Here is a 12,332-nt window from a genome sequence, read left to right as displayed (position 1 = left end):
CCTACACAAATGCACTCTATAAGCACTTACATGAGTGCATGGATCGTGCTATCCCAAACAGAATCAAGATGCTATCCTCCAAAAAAAGGAATCCAATCTGGTGGTCCCCTGCCATAAACAAACTGTACAACAGAAGGAAGAAACTGTTGCAAAAGAGAGTAAAATCCCATGAGTAGAGGAGCTCCCTGGTCAGCCTCAGTAACAATCTGAGATCCCTTATAAGATCCTCCAAAGCTAGCTATGAAAACAAAATTGCCACTAATTCAAAGGACAGCCACAAAGCATTCTATAGCAATGTCAAGAATCTCAATGGCAACACCCAGATCTGCTCTGAGTTATAGCACAACGGCAAGAAAATTACAGAACCAACTGATATTGCCAACATCCTTACAGATAGGTTTTGTGCTAACTTTACCCCCCTCACCCCCCAAAGGGCCCATATCTATACAGGAAGAATGCAGAGGCCCTGTAATCACAACTATGCAGGTAAAAGCTGTACTCTCTAAAGCCAAAAACACAGCATCCATGGGACTGGACAACATCCCAGGCTGTGTTTTACATGAACTTCAGAATGAACTGGCTCCCTACTTAAGCACCATGTTCAGTAATAGCCTCGCATCAGGCTTTGTGCCCACTGAATGGTGCACAGCAACAGTTATCCCACTTCACAAGGGGGGAGCCACCACTGATCCCGGGAACTATCGACCTAGTAGCCTGACGAGCCTGGTCTGTAAGGCTGTGGAACGTATCATCATGGAACTCATTAACAAAGACATTGGTAACCTCCAAACTCTGGATCCCACCCAGTTCGGGTTTGTGAAAGGCAGATCATGCCTTTTGAACCTGATTGACTACTTTGAGGCAGTCACCAAAGCCGTAGATGAGGGTAAGGTGGCTCACACAGCCTATCGTGACCTCGCCAAGGCTTTTGACACCATCCCCCATTTGAAATGATAGCTAAACTCACTAAACTAGGTATAAATCTCTATGTCACAAGATGGGTTGCCAACTGGCTCACTGACAGAACCCACACTGTAAAAGTTGCAGACTCCAAATCTGACCTCAAAGCAGTGATAAGTGGAGTACCACAGGGTTCCATCCTGGGACCTCTCCTGTTTGGTATCTACTTCTCTGAAGTACAGGCTAACACAGAAGGCCTCTGGCTAACACAGTTTGCAGATGACTGCAAACTAGAAGCCATAGTCAAGTCCCCAAATGATGTGGACATCCTACAGAAGGGCCTCGCTGAGACAGATGCCTGGTGTCAGAGCCATGGCCTCAAGCTCAATGCCGAAAAGTGCAGTGTCATCCCCTTTGGTAAAAACTCTCCACCCATGAACTACCACATAGGCAGCAATCTACTTAACACTGAATATGTGATAAGAGACCTTGGGACCCAGGTGGACAGTAGTCTCTCCTTTGATAGTCACATCGCCACAGTAGTCAGGAAGTCCTTCTACGTGGCACACCTCATCATAAAAGGGCTCTCACCAGGAAAAAAGAGGTCATTGTTCATCTCTACTCGACACTCATTAGACCCATTATAGAGTACAATGCCCCTTTTGGAATGTACCTCACAAGACATCTACAGCAGCTGGAAAGGCCACAGAAGTACCTCACAAAGAGGATTACTGCCTTCAAACAAATGCCCTACACTGACCGTCTCAAAAAATTCCAGCTTTAGTCCATAGCATATTGCCTACTCCGAGGTGATCTCTGCCTAACATCTAAAGCTATGTCAAATCCAGAGCTGTTGGACATGCTACACCTAAAGAAATCCCAACCCCTCTAAGCTACATGCTCTAGGGACCGAAACCTTGTCACCACAATAAACAGGACATGCTAGAGGGATAGATTCCTGTCCCAGAAGAGACTTCCCATACTCTGGAACAGGCTACCCATCTATGTCAAGCAAAGTTCTTCATTAGCACTCTTCAAGAAAAATCTTGATGGGTGGATGGAAAATAGGAAATACACCGTGGGGATCACTTCTGTGTCTCTGCTCGACAGTGGCACAGGAAAATAACTTTCTAGGGTGGCATAAGCCAGGGAACCTTGTTGGCTAGGCTTACATAGGCCCTTGGTCTGATAGCCTAGTGCCTACCTATGAACCTATGAAAGAATTAACAACAGCTATGAGTTTAATTTGTTAAAAAAAAATTTTAATAGTAGGCAAATCAAGCAAACCCTGGTACATACTATGCATAAGTATACAATATAATATAACAAAACATTCTAAAACAACACTGATTAATCATTACATCAATTCATTTAGGAAACGTATCAATGCAAACATAGATCTAAAACTTTGGTTTAACCTTTTAACCCCATTTACCATCACTAAGAACGTTCCTCACAAAATATATAGGGAAACAATAACTTCCTGGGAATAAAATGGATTTTTTATGCTGGTTTCAATGTGTAAATAAATTGAATGTTTTATATATCCATATGATAAAACTTCTTATAATGTTCCAACACAGGACTGGTTAACCTTACAAAGCATTCTAATGTACACTCAATTTATGTAGATTAATTAATAATTCCTCATTTAAAGATATTCCAAGTCTAATAAGTTTTCTGCATGAATTTATATATAATAGTTGTGAAAAGAAAAATTCAATTTCAAATCTATATAAAGAGTTAATAACATATAAAGCAATTCCCAAACCATCATACTGGCAGTTCTTAACAAAAGGTCAGTCATTGCAGTTAACAGAAGAAATTAAAACTAACATCTTACTATCAGTTAATTACACCTCTAACACACAGTACCAGAAAATATTTAACTGGAAATACGTACATAGAGCATTTTTAAAGCCAGATAAAATTAAAAAGATCTGTACTACTACAAATGTTTTTGCTGGATGTGTGAAAAGTCAAATAAAGCAGACTGGATTCATATTTTTTATGAATATAATAAAATTAAATCATATTGGAATGGAATCAATCATTTTTACAAGCTTTGTTTAATGAATCCTTTACCTTAACTAAAGCATTGATTATACTAAATGTAAATGAAGGTCCTTACCTGAATAAGACAAATGTGTATTTGTTATGGACAATACTTGCTATATCTAGGAAATGCATAACCAGAAGATGGAATTCAAATACACCCCCGACCTTGGAAGAATTCTACACTTTACTGAAGACAACTGCATCAATGGAAATAAAAATCAAAGCACTACGAATCTATCCCAGGCCATTGGTAGATAATCCTTGGAAGAAAGTTATATCTTTGTTGGACACTCTGCAATAATCAATATTGTATCTCTGATAACTGATCTGTTAATTCCATATTTAATGACATACAGTGTATATAATTGAAAATCAGGCTATTGTAAATATTGTATATAGTTGTTTAAAATGATATTTAAAAATATTATGTAAATGTTATTTTAATTGAAAATAAAAACATTTTTGAGGGAAAAAAAACAAATTGATTAACAAACTTAGACATCTTCTATTAAACTCTGTAACATAAATTAAACTCCATGCTGACATCCATCCGAAACCAGGTACCAATAATAACTTCTCACCCTGCCATCAATCATCCCCACCTTCCACCCCAACAAGTCCTATTCAGTCTACTACCCATTCCCACCCCTACCCCCTCTTCCAAAAACCTCTAATACTGACCTGCTGTTTGCCAGTTTCATCCTCCGCAGCATCATAAAAATAGCTAGTGAATTCCATGCTGCCCTCGCCACCTACTCACCAGACATAGCTGTGATAACTGACACCTGGTTAAAGTACCACATTAAAGACATAGAAGTTATCATAACTGGATATAATATCATTAGACTAGATGGGTTAAACAAAAGAAGTGGTGGAGTTTCCATTATGTTTAAGTACACCCTCAAAGTTGAACAACTAAACTGTGCTCCTCCTGACCTGCCCAACTCCGAAATCCTAACTACCCACCTTGAAATCTACACAAAAAAATCTATAATTATCATACTCACCTATCTCGCTCCTGGCAATAACCTTCCACCATTGAAAGTCTACTTTCTTGGGAATCCACCAATTTCAACCAAGAAACTATAGTTTTTGGTGAATTCAACCTTGAGTGGCACTCCTGCTCATCGAATAACCATCCCAATTTCCTAAACATCTTCAACTTCACCCAAACTATAACCTGTCCAACTGGCATAGACAAACATACCAAAAGCAGTCAAGATTGGACTGGATTTTGACTAACAAACCCAACCTAAGTTACCTAACTGATTGCCTTACAGACTATCTCAGTGACCATTCTCCAACCTTTCTATACAGAAAACGTGTGCATTTTCAAAAGCAGAATCACTTACAAATACATCAATGGCAGGAAAAAGTGCCCCCTCTGCTTTTAACCAGCTACTTCAACAATGCAACTGGACACTACTTAAAAACCTCCAACTAGACCTAGGTCTTCAGTATTTTAACAATACATTCCTTAAAATACTTAATAACCTTGCTCCCACTAGGAAAGTGTACTCAAATGCCAAGTACATACCTTGGCTAACCACTGACACCAAACTGCTACTTAAAACACAGAGCTAGAGCTTGGCAGCTTACCACACCACCAGAGACAAAGTAAACCTCTTAACGCATCAACAGCTATGAAATCAAGCTAAAAAACAAATAAAAAAGACAAACAAACTTAATTGAAAACCTGTCAAAAGAAGCACCTAAACAACCCCCCAATAGCAAACCTAATCAATAACTTACTCTGCCCACTCCTACTCCAGATAATCCCAACCCCTTCACTTTTACTCCCATTCAAACTCCAAACTAGCTACATAAAACTCTCCTAACCAAGCTGAAAGCCTGATGTCTTGCAGATGACAAACTTCTTAATGAATTTCTAAAAGTCACCACTTCTTCTGTTGCTTGCCCCATATCAATCTTGATTAATTGTTCTATTACAGAACAATACATCCCACTTCTCTGGGAAATATCAGACATCATTCCCCTTCACAAAGGCAGACCCTCTAAAGAACTTATTAGCTACCATCCCATAGCCACCCTTTCCCCGCTTGCAAAAATACTGGAAAAGTGTATCCACAATCAATTCCTTAACCACTTCCTTAGTCACAACCTATTGTCAAGTTCTCAACATGGCTTTAGACCTAAACATAGTACTAGCACTGTCCTAATAACGTTCACCAACACCATTCATCATCTCTTAAATGAAAGCCAGCTTGTCTCCTTTATCTTTCTCGATAAGCATTTAACACTATTTCTCACCAACTACTGTTCAACAAGCACTCATCCTATGGCCTCAATTCATCATCCCTGTCTTAGTTCCATAGCTATCTTTCCAATCGACAGCAAGCTATTAAATAGGAGAACAATCTTTCCCCCCTACTCCCCATCTCTGTTAGTGTACCCCAAGGTTCCATACTTGGTCCTCTCCTCTCCTCTTTAGCATATTTACAAATAACCTCAGCTCTGCAACTAATCTAGCCTCCATTGTCCAGTACGCCAATGATGCTACACTGCTACACTTATCTGCTCAGCCCCCTCACCCCAAGAACTTCAAATAAAAATGCAATCTTCTTTTTAGGACATAGAAAAATACCTCTGTGAACATCAACTCATACTAAACCTAAACAAAACTAAGATAGTAGTCTTCAGTAACAAGAAATCTAGACCATTCCAGTCCCCTGTCTCAATCCTCACCTCAAACACTACCAAGATATTCCCCACTAGCCAGACTAAACTTCTAAGTGTCACAGTAGACGAAAATCTAAAATTTGTTAAACATATTTTTCTGACAATCAAAAAAGTTCATATCAAACTTGGCACCCTCTATAGGGCAAAACTGTTCCTAACTCAAAGTGCCAGGCTGGCCACTGCTCAGTCACACCTGCTTTCCTACTCTCCTCTACAGTTCTCATATATTGACAAACCTGGGTAAGACTGACTTCAATAACCTGTTATCCTGTTACAACAAAATTGCCAAATTTGCCTGTAATCATACAAGACTCACCAATGCACTGCTGTCTCAACTGGCTTAGACTTCCTAGCCTTTTATCCCTGAATCAACTTACCATAGACCACAAAATAGTCCACCAGCCCAGCAACTGCTGTGTTCTTTCTAACCTAGTCCAACCTAGTGTTAAACTCGGGTCCCTCAGATCTTCTGACAAACTAATACTAAAGTTTACCTACTCCCACAACCATCATAGCAACTCCCTCTATTCATATAAAATTGCCAAATTTTGGGACACTCTTCTCAGCCCATCACAAAAAATCTTCACTATTATCAGTTTAAACAACTCCTAAAAGACTACATAGCTAGTCAGTGGCTTTGCTCCTGCCGTACTACAGGCTAATTCTTCCTAGCTCCCTTACCACATCACACCTCGCAATTTTACCCCTTATCCTACTGCTTTTATCCTCCACTCTGTTCCCCTCATCTCTGTGCTGAACTGCATATATGTTACTACCCCATTCTGCTGCACTGTTGGACATAGGTTCATATGAACCAGTACTCATAACTGTACATGCAATTGCAACGGCGTTGGTTCTTTGTTAATACTTCACTGTGTATATATATATATATATATATATATATATATATATATATATATATATATATATGGTCACACTTTTATTTTAATTTGTATTTTCTGTATTTTTGTATTTGTTTTGTATATAATTATCATGTTTAGTATATTTTTGTATTTGTTTTGTATTTAATTATTATGTTTAGTACTGTTACTGTGTTGAAGATTTTCTCCCCGGCCCTCTGCTGAAAACAGGCTCCTAGCCCAGTTGGGCATTACCTGGTTAACAAATGTAATAAATAAAATGAATACTTCCTAGCCTATAATCTTTTAGATACTCTCTACTGACTCCTAAGACTATTACACTAATTTCTGCTTCCTTTCTTTCCCAGCCTTCGGTTTTTATATCCTGCTCTTTTCTTTCGGTAATACTCCCTCCATTGTCAAACTACTACTATTTAGTGCTTCCTCCATCCTCAATTAAAAATGCCACATCTCAAAGATTTTCTAAACATCTTCATGCTAACCCAATACATCTTAATACTTCTGTCTTTCTCCTTAGCCACACACTATACATACTACCACTACCCCCTAGCCCTTCTCCAAAGTAACCAAAAGGTAACTATTAGCTCTCCTACACTAAAGCAACCGACAAACTTTCAAATATGTCCTGGCATCTACAATTCCACCATCCTAAGCCGACAAAATACTAAAGTACCACCACCCAAAATAACTTAAAAAAAATCACATTTAGATATCACAAACATATATGTAGTCACATCAGAAAAATAGCAAACATTGCCAAAAAAATGCATACAAGTGGGGATATACTTTTCAAAAACAGACTAACTGTGATGCCTCTAAATCTACAAATATTTACCTCTACTAATTTTGACCTACTTCTTGCCAAATTACAAATTAATGCTAAGAAGCACATAATTATAATAGCCATTTACATCCCACCGGGTAGTAATATTTCCACCATTGAATGCATTTTTCAATCTCTAATAATATCACCCAAAAAAGTATTATCATGGTTGATCTTAATACTTACTGGTTTAACTGTAATTCTAACAACCGTAGCAACCACATTACCCTCTATGGCTTCTCACAAATTATCCAGTTCTCTACCAGAATAGACAACAAATCTAACAAGCACTCCATTCTTGACTGGGCCCTAACAAACAAACCCTCCATTTATCAAAATGCTGGCTGTTTATCAGACAACATCAGTGATCACATACCTGGCTACCAACTCAGGCAAGATATAAACCCTACTGAGCACACTATATATCATCAAATCCGTAATAAAAAAACATTTTAAACCACAGGAACTAATATACACTCTAAAACACTGTAACTGGAGCCCACTGAAGACTTTATAGGTTCATAGGTTGGTACTAGGCTATCGGCCCTAGGGCCTATGCAAGCCTAGCCATAACAATTCCCTGGATATTTCTTCCCACAATATTTACTTCTCCGTGCTCCTGTCTAGCAGGGTGACTGACATGATCCCTGGGGTGAATTTCCTATCTCCCATCCAATCATCAAGGTTCCTTTTAAAGAGGGCCAATGAGGCGCTCTGCTTGATATGTATGGGCAGTCTATTCCAGAGTATGGGGAGTCTCTGAGTCCGGAACCTATCCCTCCAGCATGTTTTGTTCATTGTGATGACAAGGTTTAGGTCCCTGGAGCATGTGGCTCTGAGGGATTGGGATTTCTTTACGTGGAGCATGTCCAACAGCTCAGGGTCTGACATGGCCTTGTATGTTAAGCAGAGATCGCCACTGAGTAGACGATATGCCACAGAGTATAGCTGGAGTTTTTTTAGACAGTCAGTATATGGCATCTGCTTTAAGCCTGTGATTCTTTTAGTGAGGTACATCTGTGGCCTTTCCAGCTGTTGCAGATGTCTTGTGAGGTACATACCAAATGGGGCATTATACTCTATAATGGGTCTAATGAGGGATGAGTACAGTGGGACAATGACCTCCTTTTTTCTGGATGAAAAGCCCTTAGTGATGAGGTGTGCCACATAGAAGGATTTTCTGACTGTTGTGGTGATGTGGTTATTGAAAGTGAGACCACTGTCCACCTGTGTCCCTAAGTCTCTCATCACACTTTCGATGTTTAGTGTCCTGCCACCTATGTGGTAATTCATGGGTACATGTTTTTTTCCAAAGGGGATAACTATACATTTCTTGGCATTAAGCTTGAGCCGATGGCTCTGGCACCAGGCATCTGTTTCTGTAAGGCCCTTTTGTAGAATATCCACATCATTTGGGGATTCAATAATGGCTCCCAGTTTGCAGTCATCTGCAAACTTTGTTAGCCAGAGTCCCTTAGTGTTGGCCTGTACTTCAGAGAAGTAGATGCCAAACAAGAGTGGTCCCAGGACTGAACCCTGAGGTACTCCACTTGTCACTTGTCTGGAGCTGGATTTAGAGTCGGCTACTTTTACAGTCTGGGTTCTGTCAGTAAGCCAGTTGGCAACCCATCGAGTAACGTAGGGATTTATGCCCAGCTTAGTGAGTTTATCTATGATTCCAGAGTGGGGGATGGTGTCGAAGGCCTTGGCAAGGTCCAGATAGGCTGTGTGGACCACCTTACCCTCGTCCACAGCTCTGGAGACTGATTCAAAGAAGTCAATCAGATTCAGGAGACAAGATCGGCCCTTCACAAGCCCAAACTGGGTGGGGTCCAGTATTTGATGGTTGCCAATGTCTTTGTTTATAAGTTCCATGATAATGCGTTCCATGCCCTTGCAGATCAGGCTTGTCAGACTGATGGGACAGTAGTTCCCGGGATCCAAGGTGGATCCCCCCTTGTGGAGCGGGATAACTGTAGCTGTGTGCCACTCAGTGGGCACCCTTAGATGCAGCAGTTAAGACATTTTAATAATACTTTCCTCAATATTCTCAACACAATATAGCACCCCCTAGAACCATTTATATCAAAGCAAATTCTGCCCCATGGCTTACTACTGAAACAAAAACCCTTCTTAAGCAAAGGGACAAGGCCTGGTTCTCCTGACATACTAGCAAACTTCTACATAACTTATCAACAACTCAGGAACAAAGTTAAACTCCAAATCAAGTTAGGCAAAAAGAACTATTATACTAACATGCAAATTAAGTATCAAAATAACCCACAAAAATTATGGGCTACAATCAAAAACATACTAGAACCCAGACAAACTACATCCCCCTCTCCCACCTTACTAAATAACTCAGCAACCACCTTTCTGAACAGTTTAACAAATACTTTACAGAAAGCATTCTTGCACCAACCAGAGATAACCCAAATAACCTACAAATAACTAATAATCTAAGTAACAATAATAATGCTTCCTTTTCATTTCAATCCATCCGCACCAAAACCATAGAAAAACTCCTAAAAAAATTTAAATCAACTACAACTGCAGCTGATAACTTACCAGCAGAGATCCTAAAAATTGCAGCTGAGGCTATATCTTATCCCATCAAAATTCTGAGTAACTGCTCGATTTCTGAAAATAACGTCCCTACCATCTAGAAAATTTATTATATTATCCCCCTGCATAAAGGTGGTAAATCAACTGAACTAATTATTGCCCCATACCTATCCTATCCCCATTTTCAAAACTCCTGGAGAAATGTATACATTCCCAACTTATGAGATATCTCCCATCCAATAACTTACTTGCCATCTTCCAACATGGATTTATACCATCCCATAGCACAATCACTGCTCTACTTAGCTTTACCAACACCATAAACCAATACAAGAATGAGGGAAACAGTTGCATCAGTTTTCATTGGTATGTTTAAAGCCTTTGACACAGTCTCCCATAACAAACTTCTAACTGTTCTCTCATACCTAAAGATACACCCCTCATGTTTCTCAAGGTTCCATAGCCACCTAATAGATCATCAGCAGGCAGTTAAGTGGCAATATGACCTCTCCACACTTCTCCTTATTACTCTTGGGGTCTCACAGGGATCCATACTTGGCCCATGTCTCTTCAGTATTTTCACTAATAACCTCAACTCAGCCACCTTACTTGCCACCATTATCCAGCATGCATATGATTCAACATTAATATGTGAAACCCCTACCATGCAACTTCAGGAAAAAAATACAACATGCCTTTACAGAAATTGAAACTTGGCTGGCTAACTCCAAACTTATTCTTAACCCCAAAAAAAAACAAAACTTATAATCTTTCAACCTACCAGACCACTAGATTCACCCCACAGTTCCACATTACAGCTAGTAACAAGACAATAATTACACCTGAACCATCCACCAAACGTCTAGGAGTCATTGTAGATGATAAGCTAAGATTTGACTTGTATATATCACAAACTATTAAAAGAGTCCATAAAAATGGGCACCCTATATAGAAACCAAAAATTTTAACAGACTCCTCAAGAGCTGCCATAGACAGAACCCACCTACTGGCAACTCTGTTGTATGCTTCACCCATCCTTAACAACCTCAAAAGAAAAACAGATTTAGATAAATTGAATGCATGCTATAACAAAATAGTTAACATTTGCTGCTGGATCATTACACAGGTCTCATCACTGTCTAGTCCTTAAAAACCTCTCCTGGCTTGAACTACCTCAGCTTCTTGCATACCACCAATTAATCATGGCCCACAAATTACTCTATAACCCTGAAAAAACTCCAGCTCTCCAAAGCCTACTACAACTTTACTCTAACACTTGATTACTATGATCATCAAATTAAATCCTTTCTAGAAGTTTCTAGAACAAATAACAATGCAGGAGACTCCTTATACTCTTCCTGTATCTCAGAAACCTGGAACTTCCTCCCCCATAATATTAGAACCACTGACAACACACAGTTTAAATAAACTACTCAAAAATTATCTAACTGGCACTTGGCCCTACTAATGCAACCCCCCTGGCTGATCTCCTGTTATCATAAGTACCCTCTCCATTAATTATTCAGCCTGTCTCTTGGACAATGATCATATTTGTATTATGATTTTTCTTTTCTTTCTATTCTTAAATGTGTGCTAAATCTAGAATTATTTTCCCTTTACAAATGTAAGTTAATACTCATAGATTCTATGTAGTAATATCACTATGTTACATTCTATATCTGATGTATCTACTGTAAGACTTGCTGTATCTACTGTAACTTATGTTGTATCTATTGTTTGTCATGCTGTATTTACTGTTACTAATGTTGTATGTACTATCACTTTTTGCAGAGCTTTTCTCCCTGGGTCTCCGATGAAAATGGGTTCTGCCCAGTTGGACTTTCCTGGTAAACAAATGCAAAATAAATAAAATAAAATAAATAAATATGGCTAGTATAGTTCATAGCATCATAGGAGGTTACTAGCCTAATGGCACCAAGTCCCTTACAAGCCTACCCAAGTTCAAGCCATGTTCCCAAGGGTGTCTGGTTGAAACAGACACTAAAATCAGCACCTTTTACCCCTGTCCAAGAGGGACACAGGTGGAACCTCCAGGGTGAATTTCTGATTACCCATACAATCATCCAAGTTACGCTTAAATAGGGCCAATAAGGAGCTTTAACTTCAATAGGAAGCTTGCTCCAAAGGTGGGGCATCCTGTGTGAGATGAATCTGTCTCTCTGGCAAGTTCCAGGTTAAGGTCCTTTGAGCGAGTGACCTGTTTAACATTTGACTTGTGAATGTGCAGCATTTCCATTAAAGCTGGGTCAGAGATTGCTCTATATGCAAGGCACAGGTTGCCTTTGAGCAGTTTATATGACACAGAGTAAAGTGACAATGATTTCAGTCTGTTTGCATATGACGGATCTTGAAGACCCTGAATTTTCTTTGTAAGGAAACTTTGT

At 39.3% G+C, this 12,332-nt stretch overlaps 1 protein-coding gene across 2 annotated transcripts in view; it reads left to right on the top strand.

The window, feature by feature from the left end:
* Positions 1 to 12,332, top strand: part of KLF12 (Kruppel like factor 12) — a 1,947,649-nt gene that overhangs the window by 1,088,374 nt on the left and 846,943 nt on the right. The gene's annotated exons all lie outside the window — the stretch shown is intronic.

The sequence above is a fragment of the Protopterus annectens genome, chromosome 10.part0, assembly GCF_019279795.1.
Source record: "Protopterus annectens isolate FY-2018-M chromosome 10.part0, PAN1.0, whole genome shotgun sequence".
In the NCBI taxonomy this organism is placed as follows: Eukaryota; Metazoa; Chordata; order Ceratodontiformes; family Protopteridae; genus Protopterus; species Protopterus annectens.
Note: the sequence above shows the minus strand (reverse complement) of the source record. Positions and strands in the feature narration are given on the sequence as shown.